This window comes from Neofelis nebulosa, chromosome 13 (genome assembly GCF_028018385.1).
Source record: "Neofelis nebulosa isolate mNeoNeb1 chromosome 13, mNeoNeb1.pri, whole genome shotgun sequence".
NCBI classification, from domain to species: Eukaryota; Metazoa; Chordata; class Mammalia; order Carnivora; family Felidae; genus Neofelis; species Neofelis nebulosa.
In genome coordinates, this window is record NC_080794.1 from 27032953 (window position 1) to 27054305 (window position 21353).

Here is a 21353-nt window from a genome sequence, read left to right on the forward strand (position 1 = left end):
CATCTCTGGCATCTTTCCTCCAAATTGCTCATACTTCAATATCTGACCCCACCTTTTTGGGTCCACTTAATTAGGTAGTGGTGATGTAAAAATTTGCAGATAAAATAGAAGTTTGTTGGATTCTTTTGTTGATTTGCAGATAAAATGTAAGTTTATTGGATTACTTTGTTGGTTTTTTACTGCTCTTCTAATTAGAGTTTTGTAACATTTCTAAGTTTGTCTTAATTGTTTTTTAACCACTTAATTAAAATTGCCTGCGATTTAATTAACTTTTAATTAACCACCCCACTTCACAAAGTGGTCAAGATAAAGAAATTTGAGGTATGGTGTTCAATGTGTAAATTATAATTATAGCAGCTGTAGGGTTGTTATTTTTTTTAATTGGGTGATTTGACTAGAAGACTAGATTTTATTGTCTTCCTCTGGGACATTTTTTCTTGGGTCCCCACCTGCCCACCTAGAAGAGCACTTGGTGGAAATTTTGCTTTGGCCTCTAGACCTCTGGAGACCATGAAGGATGAGACAACTTACTCCCTTTGTTTTTAAAGAAATTTTTAGAATTGGAAAGAAGATCGCTTCTCGGCCTTTTGGCTAAGATCAAGTGTAGAATTGGAAAGAAGAAATGCCATGAATATACTTGGTTATATATTTATTTGGTCTGATAAAATCAGAAGGGCTAAAATTTTCTCTGGATAAAAAATAAACATACTTTGAAGCTTGTTAATTTTTTTTCCTGGTCACTGAGTAATAAGTAATAATGAGGAAATTACTCTGACTGCACAAGGCTACTAGAGTCAAGGAAAGGAATTCATGTACCTAAGCCAGCACAGAGGGGACTGGCCTGGTCACAATTAATGCAATTACTGTTAAGAATGTCAGAAAACAAAGATGTGATCTGAAATAAGACTTAATTTTCTACTAAATGGAACTATTCCTTTTTTCTCTGATGTTACACAATCATACAGGCTTGCATGTCTGCACATACACATACACTTCTCCTTACACATAATTTCTAAATCCCCATTCTCCTGACTACATTAATTGATCCATCCACATATAAATTATTAGGTTTCCTATCAGGGAAGTCTTTTCTCAAAATTGTAAAGGGGTTGCCTTGACATCAAGCTCCTAAAAGTATTGCTTGGCTTATGCTGCTTCTGTCCACAACTTATTGTTAGCTTCATTCTTACTTATCCTTTAAAACTCTGCTCAGTCACTGCCACCTCCTCTGGGAAGTCTTTCAGGATAGTCCACAGTTGAAGGGAGTTGTACTTCCTGTGGGCTCTCTGGCGACTTGTGTATCCCTCCATTTCCCTTGTAAAGGTGTGAATACTGGGGACACCAACTTCCTTGCCGTTTGCCCCAGCCTCTGAGCTCCTCACAACTGTCTTTTTTTAATCTTTGTACAGCCAGTGCCTAGGACAGATCCTACCACATGCTAGGTACCAATACATGTTTTATAAATTTTTCTTTTACAGGCTGAGTGATAGAATAAAAATTATTCCTCAGTCCTACAGCATAGGAATGTGTAACTATCAAAAACATGGAATTCACTGTAGCAACATCGAAGGGGACCAAACAACGTGATTAGAAACTGCCACAACAGATAATATCCAGAGAGCTGCTAACGTTAAACAACTACTCCAGCTTAAAATAAATCCTTTCATTCATCCAATAAACACTTGGTGTGTGTTAAAAGCCAGGTGCTGAGCTACTTTGCAGGGAACCAAAGATTAAAGAGGGTGTCAAGGGTGCCAAAACCATACAGTTATAATGAAGTGAGATAAAATCCAATAAAGGCATGAGATGATTACACAGTGATGAGATCACAAGCTCCAGACACAGAGTGTTTTGGCTCTTGACTATCACCGCTGATGATTATCCATGTGGCCAGGTACTGACTCCAGAAAGCCTCGGGATCCTTACCTATAGAATGGAAATATAATAACTCCTCCCTCCAATCGTTGTTCTGATTGTTAACTAATCCTTCTAAAGCACTTACAACAACGCTTGGGGAGAGATGAAGGTCACTGCTTCTGCTGCTGCCACTACTTTGATAGTATAAAATACAGGTCAATGAGGAGAAAGAGGGACCATGAGAGGCGAGTTTTTTTTTAACTTTTATTTATTTAATACATAAAAAAAAATCCTTATTACTTCACCACATTAGAAAGCAAAGTTTAAAGTAAAATCTCCTGTATTCTCAAATGAATATTTTGGTACACGTTGTTCCACAATGTTTTATTTCTGCATATGGAGATCATAGTATGCATACCATTTTGTATCATGTTTTCCCACTCTTACTGTCAATAAATATGTATTTGCATCATAATCATTAACAGTTCCCTGTGTTCATTGTATAATCGTGTATTCTTTTTTTTTTTTAATTTTTTTTAACGTTTATTTATTTTTGAGACAGAGAGAGACAGAGCATGAACAGGGGAGGGTCAGAGAGAGAGGGAGACACAGAATCCGAAACAGCCTCCAGGGTCTGAGCCATCAGCACAGAGCCTGACGCGGGGCTTGAACTCACGAACCGCGAGATCATGACCTGAGCCGAAGTCGGACATTTAACCGACTGAGCCACCCAGGCGCCCCAAATCGTGTATTCTTATATGCAGTTACTAGTCTATCTGGGTTAGTTTTCTTTGTTCTATTAGAAACAACACTATAATGAACGTTTTCCTCTTTGTCTCTCCTGCCTCCCTGTCCCCAAGTAGTCTGATAATTAATTGTCTGATAATTTCTTTCTGACTTATTTCTAGAAGGTAGCAAATATACAGCTACAATTAAATTTATTTTACTTTTTCAATAGATAAACATTTGCATATTTCAAATATCAAAACAATATAAAAAATAATTAAGATATCTTGCTAACTCTCTGTATCCATTTATCTTGTTTCCTATTTTCTTCCATCACAGGAAACAATTTTAATTAGGTTATTATGTAAATTTTTAGTGTTACGCAAATATTAGCAAATACTCCATATATATTCTCATTTTTCCCATTTCTTACACAAAAGCTAGCTTGGTATACTCATGTTCTGCATTTTATTTTATTTTTTTCTATTTAGCAGACAATTGGAGACGATACCATTTTCGTACATAAAAAAATTTTTCTTTCTTTTTCCTTTCCTTCAGCTGTTTTTTTTAAACTGTACCATGGATTACATTTTGGGGAGATATCATTGAAACAAGTTTATTATACGTTGGCTCCTTGCTCTAACCCCCAGGATAGGTTTGGATAAATTTGACCCTGTCCTCTGCACCCCACAATCCCCTCCGCATTGAGTAATGAAAAGATGGGGAGAGTAAACCGCCTGGATTGTTCCTAACCCATGGGACACAGTGAGTGTCTACCACTTCCTGCCTAGGTTCTTGATTTCTGGGGTTCCCCTCCAAACAGAAACATGTGATTAGGCTATGAAAGACACTTATAACCACACACTTTATGAGTTTACACTGACTCTGACCAAAAATTGTCAGGAAAACACAGGTGTATGGTACCAGAAAGCTCTCCCAAGTGCAGCATCAAGTTACTCTTGTATATACATAAACCATTTTCTTTGCCTCCATGACTTCATTCTTTATTTACAGCACAGACCTTTCTCAAAATCATCCCCCGACTTGCTTCCAAGAAATGGTAAGTAGCTCAAGATCCCTAATCACTGTTTATTTTATTCACACGTTGGCTTTCTCATTATGGTACAATTACCATAAGATGATGATTCCATTGCCAGGTCAACAAGAACTGGATAATAGGTAATGAAACTTGAACTAATAGCTCTATTTCCTCTCCTTGCCTCCCACCCCCAAAACTGTACTCCTGGGCTCTCTCTCCCTCATGTTCTGAATGACCTTCAGTTTCTCTTGAAATTACTGAATTTATTGCTTTCATTTCTACCAGCTAAACTTGAGGCCTTTCTTCTCTTCTTAACCAGTACCTTGGCTGGCCCATCTCACTCAACAAAGTATAGACAAAGCAGGTAGGTATTTCAGATAGAGAGAATGCAATATTAATGTGTTTTGAAGAATTGCAGTTTATTTGAACCTCCAGGACCACAGAGTGAAGCATGGGGGATGTCAGGAGATGTGATAGATCAGACAGACTAGAACTATATTGTGACAAAAGTGGAGTAGTATGCCAATAGGTTGAGGCTTTATTGTCACTGGGATGGAGAGCTCCTGAATAATTTTAAGGAAAGTCATCACATGGCTGTGGAGCTTGAGGAGAGACTACAGGACAGATAAATAGCTAGGCAGTTATTGAAAAGGTGGACTTAGCAATTGATGAGAGCCCGAACTAAGGAAGTAGCAGTGACAATGGAAATAAAGGAAAAAGTAGAAGGACATGTTGAATTAGGTGTGGCTGGGGAGGAAAACGGTCAATTAGGATCAACATTGAAACTTGTGGAGTGGGCAGAAGTGGAGAGACTGTGCATCGCTGAGGTTAAGGTGCCAGCAGGAACTCCAGGTGGGGCTTCTCCAGTGAGTAGTAAGCCTGGAGCTCAAAGGACAGATGCAGATTAGAAATGTGCATGTGGACATCACCATTCTATAGGTGGTAGCTGTGACCTCAGAGTTCAACAAGACCATGCAAGGAAAGAACATAAAGGGAGAAGAGAGTCCCCAGGATCAAATTGTGGGAACCATGACGGAGAGAAAGAAACAGCCAATAAAAGACAAGGGGAAACAGAAACCACTGGGTAAGAGGAAAACCACTTACCACAAGGAGGCTAGTGTCGGGAAGGGTGCATCTTGTAAGACAGTTTCAAAAGAAAAAGTTTTGCCAACAATATCAAATGCCTCATAGACGTCACATAAAATTATGTAGATGTTTGGGAAGTAAGTACTTTTTCTCTGACTTTTCTGTGTGTATGAATAACAAACCAAATAATTTTTCTTTCTGTAGAATAACCTAATGAACTTAATTTCTTTTTCAAATTCCCTGTATAGCCTTTCTTTCTATCTGCAATCTCTGTTAACTACCTAATATGTATTTGTAATCAATATGTAAATACCACCCTTGTGCCACCTGAATCCAATTTATCACTATTTCACTATAAAATAATTATCTATTGGCCCCTCATGTCCCTGTCCTGTCACTGTGGATTCAGAGATAAATAGTCTCTGTCTCCAGGCTGACATAGTTTGTATGATTGTCATCCACTCTTGTCATCTTAAACCAAGGGGAAATGTGGGACCAAAGGGCAGTGCCCAGGGGCCATGCAGGTGAAGAGCAGCGAAAACAGTGAGAACTGACCTGTCTGGAGCAATTGCTTCCCTAGTCCTCCCCATCTATACTCAGTGACCCAGTCTCCCCACCAATACTCCCCAGGCTCAATGACCCAGTCTAGGACTACTTCCATGGAAAACAGATTCATCCTGCCTCTCATGGGGAGAGAAATATAATTGTGACTTTCTGGTGCCTGGGCTATCCCCTCTGGGGCAGATCCCACTTCCCAGCACCTAGTCAGGAATGGACTTTGGCATTTCCCAGCATGTGAAGCAATACTTCCCAGAGAGTCAGAGCTCATAGGCTAAACTAACCGGATACCTACTTAGAATGAAAAATCACAAGTGATTACAGATTTCCTCAAAAGCATGTGCTACAACAACAGATAAAGAATGTAAAATATGTCTAAAACATACACTAAACAAATGGGTCACCGGGGGTGGCTCAGTCAGTTAAACATTCGACTTCAGCTCAGGTCATGATCTTGTGGTCTGTGAGTTCGACCCCTTCATTGGGTTCTGTGCCTGCTTAGAGCCTGCTTCGGATTCTGTGTCTCCCTCTCTCTCTGCCTTTCCCCTGCTCACTCTCTCTCTCAAAAATAAATAAACATTTAAAAGATTTTTTAAAAATAAATAATAAATAATATTTTAAAAAGGAAGAAAAAATATTAACAGTATAAAAGAAAAACAAGGGCAAAAATTGTTATGGGAAATACAATAGATGAGATAAATAACATACTAGATGGGATAAACATTAAGAGGCTCCAGCTGAGGAAATTAGCATATTGGAAGATCATATTGAGTCATTCTCAACAAAGGAAGAAGGAGAGAAAAAAGCAAAAGAAAACATAAAAATAAAGCCAGATGGTATGAAAACGTGTAATTGTGGGGCGCTTGGCTGGCTCAGTCGGTGGAGCATGTGACTCTTGATCTCAGGGTTGTGAGTTTGAGCCTCATGTTGGGTGTAGAAATAACTTTTTAAAAATTTCTAAAAAATAAAAATCTTTTGGGTGCCTGGGTGGCTCAGTCAGTTAAGAGTCAGTGACTCTTGATTTTGGCTCAGGCCATGATCTCACAGTTTGTGAGTTTGAGCCCTGTGTTGGCACTGACAGCATGGAGCCTGCTTGGGATTCTCTCCCTTCCCCCTCCCCCTCCCCAGCTTGCGTTCACTCGTTCACTCACGCTGTCTTTCTCTCTCTGCCCTTCCCCCACTTGCGCGCGCGCGCGCGCGCGCGCGCTCTCTCTCTCGCTCTCTCTCAAAATAAATAAATGAATAGGGGCACCTGGGTGTCTCAGTTGGTTAAGCGTCCAACTTGGGCTCAGGTCATGATCTCATGACTGGTGGGTTCGAGCTCCACATGAGGCTCTGTGCTGACAGCTCAGAGCCTGGAGCTTGCTTTGGATTCTGTGTCTCCCTCTTTCTCCGTCCCTCCCCTGCTCGCACTCTGTCTCTGTCTCTTAACAATAAATAAACATTAAAAAAAATTTAAAAATAAATAAATTAACCTCGAAAAAACTTTAGAAAAAGAATATAATTGCTAATATCTGGGTGAAAAAGAGAAAAATAGAAATAGGGAGGAACAAATATTTGAAGCAATAATGGAGACAAAATATTGAAAGTAAAGAAGGATGAGAGACCTAGAATCAAAAGTCTCATAAAGCCCCAAAAGAAGAAGAAAAAAACTTCACCTGGATCTCTTTGAAATTTTAAAAGACAAAGGCAAAACATAGTCTAAATCTTGCAGAAAGAGTAAATATGTATTTTTTTTAAAGGAAAAACATTAGGGATCTAGAATTTTTTAACAGCTGAAATATAGGGCTTGGTAAAAATATTCTCAGATACTTAAGGGTTTAGAATATTTGCAACACAAAGGCCCATCCTGAAAACCATTTTCGATAAAATACAAATGAAAGCAAACAAGTCTAAAAAGTATGCAATATATGTAAAGATCTTCAAATACTTGATAAAGTTTGTGTTTACCTTAAAATAACTGTATTAGTCTTCTCTTGCTACTGTAACAAATTAGCACAAATGTAGTGGCTTATAATAACACAAATTTATCACCTCATAGTTCTATCCATTAACAGTACAGCACAAGTCTCACTGGGATGAAATCAAGGTGTGAGCAAAGCTGTATTCCTTTCTGGAAGTTCCAGGGGAGAATCCATTTCCTTGTCTTTTCCAGCTTCTAGAAGGTGCTACTGCATTCCTTGGCTTGTAGACCATCTTCAAAGCCAGCAATCTTGCATCCCTCTAACCATCCTTCCAGACTGTCATATTTTCCTATGACTCTCAGACTCCTTCTTCCACTTTTAAGGACATTTATTAAGGACAGTTTGACAATTAGACTGACAGTTAGATTGAGCCAACCTGGATAATCCAGGATAATTTCCCAAATAACAAGGTCCTTTAAATTTAATCACATTTGCAAAGTCCCCATTACCATGTAAGAGCAAAGCACATTCACAGGTTTCAGGGATTAGTATGTGGACATCTTGGGAGGCCATTATTCTGCCCACCATAATATCCATATAGTAGAGAAAGCAGAATATCCATAAATACCCCAAATTGAATATTCTAGACATTAGAGGCATGCGACAGCATGCCAAAATGGCAAGCTATATAATGAGAGGATTAAAAGAAGCACAGAAAATGGAGTACACTTTGAAATAATAAAATATGATTATAGAAAGAGATCATTTTAATAATTAATAATTATAATAAATATAAGTAAACAGAACTTGGCAGTTAAAAGAGATTGTCATATTGTATAAAAGCAAAACTGAAATCTAGACACCTTGTCTAATCAAATCTAACATGCCATTGAATCTAAAATGTACATTTTATTATGTAAATCTAAGTAAAAAAAAGAAACGCTATCAATTAAATTATGACAAAAGCTTTCTGATCTCTTAGATTTTATTTTATGTTAATTTAAAGAGCTCTTTTAGATTTATTTAGACATGTAATTTATCATACATAGCTAATATGTGCATAAAAAAGTAAAATAAAAGCAAAATAAATTGATTAAAGTGTTTCTAAAATTTCATCACAGTCACCCAAACCTCATGAATCACCTTTTCATTTATCGATATCCATTACAATATCATGGTTTGTGGCTCAAGAGCATTGGTGAGTCAGCACTGCCTAAAATAATTCAAAAAAGAACTGAAAGCCACTGGTTCTGGGCTCTTAGGACAGCTTTACAATTATGCAGAGCTAAGTCTATTTTGTTTACTCTTATTTTGTGAATATTGCCAAACATGTTTGATTCATACTTTCTCCACTCCTTTTCCACAACCACACGGTTCTTAGGGGCTAAAAGAGAGTCCCACTGTGTTCTCTTCGGATTGGATTCTGAGTCACTGACATCCATTTTTCAAGTTTTGACACGGTACTTTTTTTTTTTTTTTTAAAGTAACCTCTAGGCCCAGCGTTGGGCTTGAACTCAGGACCCCAAGATCGAGAGTTGCATGCTCCACCAACTGAACCAGCCAGACACCCCAATAAGGGTACTTTTGATTCTTGTGCATGTTCAGGCAATGACAACTATGGTGCAAATACCACCTAGATGACAGAAATTGTTGACACTACATTGATTGATTATAAGGTGAATCCTGATTTCAAAGCAGTTTACATGCCAGATTTCATATACATCTTAAACTCCATAAAACGATGCGTATATCTTTTACAAGGACATAGGGCTTATGACTACAGAATGTTTTAAAGTAAAAGAATGAAAAAAGAAGCTAGAGACAAATAGTAACCAAATGCAGGCTGGTACTCTTATGTAGACCTACATTGTCCAATACAGTAGCTACCAGCTACGTTTCATTGGTAACTTTGAAAACACGTTTATTTGTTTTGAGAGAGAATGTGCGTACGTGCGCGTGAGCAGGGGAAGGGCAGAGAGAGAGAGAGGGAGAGAGAGAATCCCAAGCAGGCCCTGCTTTGTCAGCACAGAGCCCAATGTGGGGATCAATCTCATGAACTGTGAGATTATGACCTGAGCCAAAATCAAGAGTTGGTTCTTTGACTGAGCCACCCAGGCATCCCTAATTGTTTATATTTTCAATACATTGGGTTAAATAAATGTATTTTTGAAATTGATTTCACCTGTTTCTTTTTACCTTTTTGTATATTTTATTTTTTTATCCTTGTTTTTTTTTTCTTTTTCTTTCTTTTCTTTTTACCTTTTCAACGCGGCCACTAGAAAATTTGAAAGTGCATGTATTTCTCACATAAAAGTAAATTTTTTAACAAAACAGAAAACTTCTTTTTAAGTGAACTATTGGGACCTCATCAAAACAAAAAGCTTCTGCACAGCAAAGGAAGCAGTCAGCAAAACTAAAAGGCAACTGACGGAATGGGAGAAGATATTTGCAAATGACACATCAGACAAAAGGTTAGTAGCCAAAATCTATGAAGAACTCACCAAACTCCACACCCGAAAAAAAAATAATCCAGTGAAGAAATGGGTGAAAGACATGAATAGACCCTTCTCCAAAGAAGACATCCAGATGGCCAACCGACACATGAAAAAATGCACAACATCACTCATCATCAGGGAAATACAAATCAAAACCAAAATGAGATACTACCTCATGCTTATCAGAATGGCTAACATTAACAACTCAGGCAACAACAGATGCTGGCAAGGATGCGGAGAAAGAGGATCTCTTTTGAATTCTTGGTGGGATGCACACTGGCGCAGCCACTCTGGAAAACAGTATGGAGGTTCCTCAAAAAACTAAAATTAGAACTACCATACGACCTGGCAATTGCACTACTAGGCATTTATCCAAGGGATACAGGTGTGTTGTTTTGAAGGGACACGTGCATCCCCATGTTTATAACAGCACTATCGACAATAGCCAAAGTATGGAAAGAGCCCAAATGTCCATCGATGGATGAACGGATAAAGAAGATGTGGTATATATATATATATATACTATATATATATATATATATATATATATATATACACAATATGTATATATATACATATATATATATACACATTGTGTATATATATATATATATATATATATATATATATACAATGGAGTATTACTCGGCAATCAAAAAGAATACACATTGTATATATATATATATATATATATATATATATATATATATATATACAATGGAGTATTACTCGGCAATCAAAAAGAATGAAATCTTGCCATTTGCAACTATGTGGATGGAACTGCAGGGTATTATGCTAAGCAAAATTAGTCGGTCAGAGAAAAACAAATATCATATGACTTCATATGAGGACTTTAAGACACAGAACAGATGAACACAAGTGAAGGGAAGCAAAAAGAACATAAAAACAGGGAGGGGGACAAAACATAAGAGACTCTTAAATATGGAGAACAAACAGAGGGTTACTGGAAGGGTTGTGGGAGGGGGGAATGGGCTAAATGGGTAAGGGGCATTAAGGAATCTACGCCTGAAATCATTATTGCACTATATGGTAACTAACTTGGATGTAAATTAAAAAAAAAAATTAAATAAAAAAAAACAACATTGTTCTGGGTGTGTCTGTGAGGGTGTTTCTGGGTGAGATTAACATTTGAATCAGTAGACTAAATAAAGCAGATTGTCCTCCCCAATGTGATTGGACACCACATAATCAGTTGAAGGCCTGAATGGAACAAAAGTCGGACCCTCCCCCAAGGGAAAATTCATATTGTCTGACTTCCTTCAAGCTATTGGTCTTCTGGCTTTGGACTCAAACTGAAACACTGGCTCTCCTTGGGTCTTGAGCTTGCCAGCTTTTAGACTAGAATTTACACCATTGGATCTCCTGGGCCTCCAGCTTGCTGACTACAGCTCTTGAGGCTACTCAGTGTCCATAATCATGTGAGCCAATTCCTTACATTAATAATATAGTTATGTAGTATAATGATGTAGTTAAATAATATAGTTATAATTCCTGACAATAATAATATATATAATAGTACATATACACATTCTATTGGTTCTAGTATCATTACATTATTACTCTATATTATATAATTGTATTATTATTGGGTCCAATAACACATACATACAGTCTATTGGTTCTGTCTCTCTGGAGAACTCTAACACAACCACCCAAAAGGATTAGAGTTAAAGGTGCTCACCCAGGCCCTGCCAGACTAGAAAACCTCATAATTTCTAGGACAACAGGAAGAATACTCAGAGGGACCTTGCCACAGCAGTAGGGAATAATTAGCCCTAGACTAAGCACTTCTCTGGTCCTGCCTAACAAATCATAAAAGCAGTCCTAGAGAGGATTAAATCGTTTCCAAGGAACTTACCTGCACCCTAGAACAAAGCTTAGAAATAGTTATAGGAATACAAAAATATCTAGGCCCTAGCAGTGTAAAATTCGTAATGTCTGACATAGTAAAAAATTACCAAGCAGGCAAAGAAACAGGAAAATACAACCAATATTGAAGAAAAAAATGAACTGAAAACAAAGTAGGACAGACACAGATATTAGAATTAGCAGACAATGACATTTAAGTTCTTATTTTTAATGTATTCCATATATTCAAAAGTTAAAACACTATAATCAAAGTTTATAGGGTACAGAAATAATGATATCATGAGAGATGATTTTTTGTTTTGTTTTGTTTTTTTAATTCCAGTATAATTAACATACAGTGTTATATTAGTTTCAGGTATACAACATGAGGGACATTTTAAGAGTCTCATGCTCTACCGACTGAGCTAGCCAGGCGCCTATGAGGGACATTTTAGATATTAATTTTTGGATTGGAAAGATCAGGTGTGGGGGTCTGGGTGGCTCAGGAGGCTGGATGTCTGACTCTTGATTTTGACTCAGGTCATGATCTCACAGTTGTGAGACTGAGCCCAGTGTGGGGCCTGCTTAAGATTCTCTCCTTCTCCCTCTGCCCCTCCCCTGCTTGTGTGCTCTCACTCAATCTCTAAAAAACAAACAGACAAAAAAAGGCCAGGTGCTAAAACTTAATGAGTTAGCAAGAAAAAGATAATATAAGAGCAAAAATAAAAAATAAAGCAAAAATTAATAAAGAATGTTAAAGCCAAGGCCACCTGGCTGGCTCAGTCTGTAGAGCATGTGACTCTTGAGTTCGAGTCCTACATTGGGTATAAAGATTACTTAAAAAAATAGAATGCCAAACATCAGTTCTTCAAAAACAAATAAAATAGGTGGGAATGCAAACTGGTGCAGCCACTCTGGAAAACGGTGTGGAGGTTCTTCAAAAAGTTAAAAACAGAACTACTTTATGACCCAGAAAAAGCACTACTAGGAATTTATCCAAAGAATACAGGAGTGCTGGTGCATAGGGGCACTTGTATCCCAATGTTTATAGCAGCACTTTCAACAAAAGCCAAAGTATGGAAAGACCCTAAATGTCCATCAACTGACGAGTGGATAAAGAAGATGTGGTTTATATATACAGTGGAATACTACTTGGCAATGAGAAAGAATGAAATCCTGCCATTTGCAACAATGTGGATGGAACTGGAAGGTATTATGCTGAGTGAAATAAATCAGTCAGAGAAAGGCAGATATCACGTATTTTCACTCATATGTGGAACTTGAGAAATTTAACAGAAGACCATGGGGGAAGGGAAGTTTCAAACAGAGAGAGAGGCAAACCATAAGAGACTCTTAAATACAGAGAACAAACTGAGGGTTTGGGGGGGGGGGGTGGGAGAGAGGGGAAAGTGGGTGATGGGCATTGAGGAGGTCACTTGTTGGGATGAGCACTGGGTGTTGTATGTAAGCCATATCCCCATGGCACAGCAGCTGGAGGCAGGGAATTAGGATCTACCTCATGAGCAAAAGAGTATCAAAGAATTTGCGGACAAATCTTTAAAATGGAAACAGCTAGAAGTTACCGGTTAAATGAAATAAGCAACCTGCACCATGTCCCTCTTGACCTGATGCAGCGTGAAGTGCACAACCTCATTGTGAAGTATCCTTTGCCAAAAACGTTTCACCCAAATTTAATCAAGCTTCTAGACCTAACTGCCAATGACAGAAGGTATTTTATATAATTCAGGGAAGGGACGCTTGGGTGGCTCAGTCAGTTAAGCGTCCGACTTCTGCTCAGGTCATGATTGCTCAGTTTCTCTGTCTGAGCCCTGAGTTGGGCTCTGTGCTCACAGCTCGGAGCCTGGAGCCTGCTTCTGATTCTATGTCTTCCTCTCTTTCTGTCCCTTCCCCTCTCACACTCTGTCTCTCTGTCTCTCTCAAAAATAAATTAACATTTAAAGAAAGTATATAGTACATGGAATATTGGAACAAGGTAAATGACACCATGAAAAACCAATCACATGTACCATGTGGACACTGTCTCAGGAAAAGTGGCTTACAATAGTATTACCAAAAACAAAACAAAAAGCAGTGTTAAAATAGACTAAAGAGACATAAATACAATTCCTATGTTTTGACTGTATTTCAGGGTTTTTGTTTTAAATCTTGAAAAGACATTTTGGGGAAAATTACAGATATTTGAAAGTATATAGAATATTAGAAAGTATTATGGAATTAGTGTTACTTTCTTTAGATGTTTTGGTTATGAAGGAAAAGGTCATTCTTAGATGCATGGTGAAGCATTTGGGGTAAAGTCATGGTGTCTGTAATTTACTAGAGAATGAATAATTCAGGAAGGGGGGGGGAGGGATGAAGAGAGAGAAAAGATAAGCAACTTTGCCCAAATGAAAACAATTGGTGAATCTAGGTGAAGGGTTCATGGGTTTTGTTATTACTACTCTCAACTTCTTTTGTAGGTTTAAAATTTTTATTATTTATTTATTTTTATTTGAGAGAGCACGAGCAGAGAGGTGGGGCAGAGGCAGAAACAGAGAGAATACCAAGCAGGCTCCACGCTTAGCACAGAGCCCTACTTGGGGCTCCATCCAACAACCCTGGGATCATGACCTGAGCTGAAATCATGAGTCAGATGCTCAGCTGTGAGAGCCACCCAGGCACCCCTGTAGGTTTAAAATTTTTAAATAAGAAGTTTTGGGGAAGCACACATACACATTCTTTTTAACACCACATAGAGAAGATAAAACCAAATAAAAATGCAAGCAAAGGAATGATGATTAAGGATAGTAGTTACCGTGGCGCCTGGGTGGCTCAGTCAGTTAAGCGTCTGACTTTGGCTCAGGTCATGATCTCATGGTTTGTGAGCTCGAGCCCCGCGTCAGGCTCTGCAGTGACAGCTCAGAGCCTAGAGCCTGCTTTGGATTCTGTCTCCCTCTCTCTCTGTCCGTCCCCTGCTCACCCTCTGTCTCTCTGTCTCAAAAATAAATAAACACTAAAAAAAAAAAAAAAAAAAAAAAAAGGATAGCAGTTACCCAGGCTTTCAGTACTGGTAGAAGAAAAAAAAAAGAGTGTAAAGAGGATCACATCCATACAAAGTATTGTTAAGGTCCCAGTTTTAAAGTTTGGTTTAAAGTTATGGTTTTCATGGATGCTTATTACATTATTACTGTATAAATTAATAATTCTATGAATAAAGGTACTCATAAATGCACCAAGGGTGAGACTGTCATGAACCAAGGATTACATTATTCCACTTCTGTGTTCATAATCTACCATCAGCCTGCTCCCCTGGAAACACTGAAAATAGCCATTTATCTCGAGCAGAAAATTCTAGTGATGAGAGAAAAGCTAGACCTACAACTATTCAAGAGTGAGCTCTGAAGTTTTCATCCTTTTCATCTGAAGCTAATAATTGTGGTGTTCCAATAATAATGAACAACTATTTTGAATACTCTACCATTAGTGAATGATTCAAACTTGTTTAATCACATTCTTATTTAAAGAAAATGGTACACTTCTTCTGTTCTTTAAGAAGACACTAGTGGGGATGAAATTGTCATGAAGATACACAGTGTAAGAAGACTATATAATTTCTTTTTAACAAAATTAGTGTTAATATTTCCAATTATCTGTCATGTTAGAGTATATATTTATTTTATTGCATCTAAGTGGAAGATTGCATGGGGGTAGAGAAGCTAGGCTTTGGAGTCAGAAAATCCTGGGTTCAAGGCTCCATTCCACTTCTTATTAGCTGTCTGACACTGGGCAGATTATTAAACTCCTCTAGATCTGTTTCCTCATCTGAACAATAGCATTGTTTCATTTTTAAAGACAGTCCACTTAAAGTTCTCAGCACAGCTCATGACATGTCTGAATGTTATAAAAAGTAGCTGTTATTACCATACTGAAACACTGAAATTGATTTACTTTCTCTATTTATCTATACACACATCTATTAATTTATACATATATGTATTTCCTACATGCTGACAAAGTTGCACTGTTTATTATCAGGAACTTAACAAGACAAATAAGTATGTGAAGCTCTGAAAATCGGGGAAATGTAAACACATTGCTTTAACACTGTTCATTTCTCATTAGATGATTTCTAAGGCTCCATCAACTGTAACATTGTGTAATTTATAAATTCTGATTATTGCCTTTCCAAGTGTTTAGAAGCCATTAAAATGAAGATGAGTTTATTTCTAGTTTTGGAGTTTATGTTTTTAAAGATGGAAGAGGAGGTTCAGCTTAGACATTTTCATGACTGAACATGTCTATCTGACTTTGGAATATGGACAAATTCATTTAAAATTTGTTTGCTCTGCTAGCCTCTTTGCTTTCCTTTTCTGAAGCTGTTGAGGGAGGTATTCATGTATCTTTTACAATACTATAATTGACTCCAGAGATATTTTGCTTGTAAATATGTTAGCAGGTGTATTCTAGAAATCTCACTTTAGTTCCCTCCTTTCTCCCTCTCTTCCTTCCTTCCTTTTTTTTTTTTTTAAGGTAATTGAAGAGAGTTATTCTGATTAAAGGTTTAATATATAATGATCTTTACACTGTGAAGCTTGGAAAAGTATTAGTTAAATGGTAATACCTTGAAATTATAAGTAAAATGTTAGTGGCAGCATATTCTCCCTTTTGGTGTGTGGTGATTGTAAAAACAACATAAAACTAGTTGAATGGAAATGCTTTTAAATGACCACACATCCCATTACACTAAGAGAACAATCTGTTTCTATTTCCTTCTAGTATAAGTTCACGCTCTTATAAATTTGCAATCACAGTGCATGTGTCTGAGTATGTGGTATTTGATTAAGGGAAATACCATAATTTACCTATTTAACCATTTTCCTATTAGACTCCTAGGTTGGCTCTAAATTTCTGTTATTATAGAAAATGTTATTACAACATAATAAGTTTTTTCAAGTATATGACTTATTCATATAGAATTATTTCCTTATGATAAAATAACGTTAGAGGAATATTAAGTTTAAAAAACTGGGGGGCACCTGGGTGGCTCACTCAGTTAAGCGGCTGACTTCAGCTGAGGTCATGATCTTACAGTTTGGGAGTTTGAGCCCAGCATCCAGCTCTGCTTTCAAGCTCTCTGTTGTCAGCACAGATCCTGCTTCAGATCCTTGGTCCCCTCTCTCTCTGCCCCTCCCCCATCCATCCATGTGTGTGCTCTCTGTTTCAAAAATAAACATTTAAAAAAATATGGGGCGCCTGGGTGGCTCAGTCGGTTAAGCCTCCGACTTCGGCTCAGGTCATGATCTTGCAGTTTGTGAGTTCGAGCCCCGCGTCGGGCTCTGTGTTGACAGCTCAGAGCCTGGAGCCTGTTTCACATTCTGTGTCTCCCTCTCTCTGACCCTCCCCCGTTCATGCTCTCTCTCTGTCTCAAAAATAAATAAACGTTAAAAAAAATTAAAAAAAAATAAAGAATAAGAAAAAAATGGTATGGACATTATGGCTTTTCCTTACTGAATTACTTCCCAAAAGGAAGTGTGTGTGTGTGTGTGTGTGTGTGTGTGCATAAAATATAGGATTTTATCTGAAAAATATTTTAGGATTTTATCTGAAAATGAGTATACCAAAAATATGCTTCTTTTCAGCTTAAATTATCTAACCAAGAGTACATATCCAAATTAACTTTACCAATCATACTTTTTTGTCTTTGTTACCATTGTCATCTTTTTCTTAAACCACAATCAACTTGGATGCAATGTTCAGGATTCAATTTAAAAGAAGAGTTTCCAGGGTGCCTGGGTGGCTCAGTAGGTTGAGTGTCTGACTTCAACTCAAATCATGATCTCACGGTTCATGGGTTTGAGCCCCAAGTTGGGCTCTGTGCTGACAGCTCAGAGCCTGGAGTCTGCTTCAGATTCTGTCTCCCTCTCTTTCTGCCCCTCCCCAGCTCTCTCTCTCAAAAACAAATAAACATTAAAAAAAATTAAAAATAAACAAAACAAGAGTTTCCAATCAAGGCCATAATGAGATATTGGTTATTGTAAAAAGTCTAAGTGCCAACTAATTTTTTGGTCTGGCCAGGTAGCTTTATTTTTGCCTTCTAAAAATGGATACATTGAATTTATTAACTTGTCTAGAACTACAACCCACTAAATGTACTTGTCATATTTTTCTCAGTCATGGGCTAACTGAATTAAGCTGAAACCATAACAAAATATAGGCCAGAAGAAAAATACTTGGTTTATAGCAGGTAGGAATGATAACAACTTCATCTATTTTACCAATTTGTCTCTACTACCCTCTAGTGGAATCATAGTCATAATGTCTTTACAGCATTGCCTCCAGATGACAAATTCACCACGTATTTACAAAGTTCAGCTTTATAGAGTTGGTCCCAGCATTAGATATAATCAACTTCTGGAGGTAATTACCTTTCAGCTGGCATTCTTGCACTTCTCTCTTGCCACACTAGTCCTTTCTGCTCAGTACTGCCAGATTAATGTGTTTCAATTGCAAATGGGATCCTATCACTCCCCTGCTCAGTTAAACCAAAAAACCTTTAGTCCTTCCCTCTAGACTGTTTGAAGTACTGCAGGTTAACTTCCCCACAGTGACTTCTAAAACTCTTCACAGTAGGGATCCAACTCTCCTTTCCCCTCTTCTATCCCTTTACCTCCTATCCCTCCAGCCAAATCCCACTGCTGGGTGTTCTCCAAATCGGCTCCCTATTTTTCCTCTTTCTGCCTAGAACGTTTCCCACCGTCATTCCCACTAACTCCCTTCTTTCATTTCCCTTTGCCAAAGTTGGGCCTGTACTTCAAGAACTGGTTCAAATGCACCCTTAGCTCAGCTTTACCAAGCTCCCTCTGTCAATCCCTTGCACGCCAGATACCTCTTTGACACTGTGCTGTCCGTTGCATAGGCCCAGGCTGCTCTCCTTCAATTCCCATTTAAACATCAGTTTCCCTTCCCAACCCAATGTAAAGGCACAGCATTAATGAAGCCTTATCTGCCATCTCCAGAGTTTCCCTCCCACCTCTCTTGTGACCCCAAGCCATGTATTCAAGTCTCTGTCCCACTACTCATCACCAGAGCAATTCTTGTGAGAGATAGTGATCAGTATGATTAGGGAAAATCACACATGTGAAGTGCTTTACTGTAGGTTAGGCCTGGATCTCAGGAGATGTTGCATGGATTACCCCCATTTTAACACAACCAGGTACTATTACCATCTGCACTTGAGTAAATGAGGTACAAAGAAATAAAGTGACTTGCCCGAAGCCACAGACAGATTAAAGGGGAGAACCAGGATTTAAAACGCTTAGAGGCCATGAAGTCTCCTCCCTAAACTTTTACCTACAGTGATGGTGTAGCCATTCCTGGTGGGCTTTTTGTTGGGACCGTGCGGCTTCATTGGTTCCGCTCCCACTTCTCATTTCGAATCCGTGGTTTGGAATTGGCCATGGAAAGAATCAAATAAGATCCCTGGAGTAGGAAGAAGCTTTTCTTTTGTCTTGTTGAATAAAATGGTCTACTTTTCTCTTTGAAATTTTTTTGTTTTCTTTTTCCATGTTTCCCCATCTGCATTCTGAAACTGTGAAGGGCAGGGTTGGGTCCCATTCTTGTTTGCCCATTATTTGAGCCAGTACTTAGGATAAAATAAGGGCTCCATAAAGTTATCAAATGTGGGAAGAACAGATATCTTTCCCTTTCTGTCTTATCTGGATGTGACATCACTTTACTTGCATTCCCTTAGTACTTGGTTCAAAGTATCCGCTGAAGGAAGATATTTAACTAGGTAGCCTAAAGGAAGGATAGTCATTTGGTGTATTTTTCTTATCTCGCCCCTCCTCTCAAGCTCAAGGAAGATAGATAGTCTAATTCATCATTGTGTCTTTAGTAGCCCCCAAACCATGTCAGGTGAACAGAAAACACTCAAGTATTTGGTGAGTGGAACCGAAAGAGCTTAATTTCCTGTGGTACCTGAAAGTGACTGTCTCGTTTTTGAAGAAAGAGTAAATTACGTTTCATCTGTATTATTTTACTATTAGCAGTGTGTTACTGTAGCTCTGCTCTTTGGAATTTGTCAATTACAGGAAACATTTAAAATGAAGCAGAGTATTTTATAATGTGAAACCCCAGCTTTCACATTATACACCTGTATAATTTTGGATGACAGTGTATTGAATTAAAATAGAACTTCAGGGGCGCCTGGGTGGCTCAGTCGGTTGAGCGTCCGACTTCGGCTCGGGTCGTAATCTCGCGGTCCGTTAGTTCGAGCCCCGCGTCAGGCTCTGTGCTGACAGCTTAGAACCTGGAGCCTGTTTCTGATTCTGTGTCTCCCTCTCTCTCTGACCCTCCCCCCATTCATGCTCTGACTCTTTCTGTCTCAAAAATAAATTAACGTTAAAAACATTTTTTTTTAAATAGAACTTCATCTGTTCTATTTTTTAACACCATTAAAAAATAAACTTTTGTATTAATTCTTTAACTTACTGATTAGACATCGAGTCATAATCCATTGCCCTGGTTCATGGGGATAATTTTAAAAGATAAAGATTTAAAGAAGTACTGTAAGTACTGTAAGCTTTTACCTCTGGCAGAAGGGACTATCTTAAGCATAAGCAGTATTGTGATAAAATTTAAAGAATCCATAAAAAAAAATATTAAAAACACCTCAGAGATTCAAGTAAAACAACTGCTCTGATCATTTCAACAGCCCTGATCACTTCTCTGGGCTCCAATTATGTTTAAAATTGTTTGCAGCTTAACAGTTAGACGCACCATGTATTTAACGAAGCGTAAGTGTTCGGATCCTGCCTTAGCACAGGCCCTTCCCAGAACTCTGAGAGGGGTGTTCACATAATCATATGTTTTTGAAAAATGTATGGAATAAGGTAGTTTAGCCACAGTTCTGTAAAGCTATTGTTTCTTTCCAGTTCAACTCCCACCAGTTGCATTTCTCCCCACCTGCCAGCAGCACTGACGGGACCATGAACATAATGGGGATTCAGCTCAGGGGAAGCTGAGTGGAGGATACATTTAGCTGAGGCTTAGGGGCATGAAGTTATCTCCAGCACTTCCAAGTCATTGCCAGCGATCCTAACATAGCAACAGCTTCTGGAAATACTCCTTCTACCCTTTCTGTGGACTCTGTCGGCATCTGGAGATAAAGATATAGGATCAGAGATCTTGTCAGAATGGTAAGTAAGTGGGCAGCGGGTCATAGAGGAGAAGCTAACTTGTGGGAAATTCTTCCAATCTGGAGATTTGTAAAATTACATCATTATGTCATCCAAATGGAACTTCCCTTGTGTCAGGAATACACTCATTAACACAGCATAAACAATCATAAATGTATCAGACAAGTTTTTGGAATCTGGAATTCTTTAGAATCATGCAAATTATAATTTAGCATAATACTTGTGTTTGTAGGGCATAAGCTTAGAGAAGTCATACGAACAGCTCAGATGTGAAAGAAACTTGATAAGAAACAATATAGAATCTAAAAAAACTGTAGAGCAGATCAACGAAACCAAGAGTTGGTTTTTTGAAAAAATAAACAAAATTGACAAACCTCTAGCCAGGCTTCTCAAAAAGAAAAGGGAGATGACCCAAATAGATAAAATCATGAATGAAAATGGAATTATTACAACCAATCCCTCAGAGATACAAACAATTATCAGGGAATACTATGAAAAATTATATGCCAACAAATTGGACAACCTGGAAGAAATGGACAAATTCCTAAACACCCACACTCTTCCAAAACTCAATCAGGAGGAAATAGAAAGCTTGAACAGACCCATAACCAGCGAAGAAATTGAA

At 38.1% G+C, this 21353-nt stretch overlaps 1 pseudogene; it reads left to right on the forward strand.

Annotated features, from left to right (window-relative positions):
- Window positions 1–571: 571 nt before the first annotated feature.
- On the forward strand, window positions 572–686 carry LOC131494195 (U2 spliceosomal RNA; annotated as a pseudogene).
- Window positions 687–21353: the final 20667 nt, after the last annotated feature.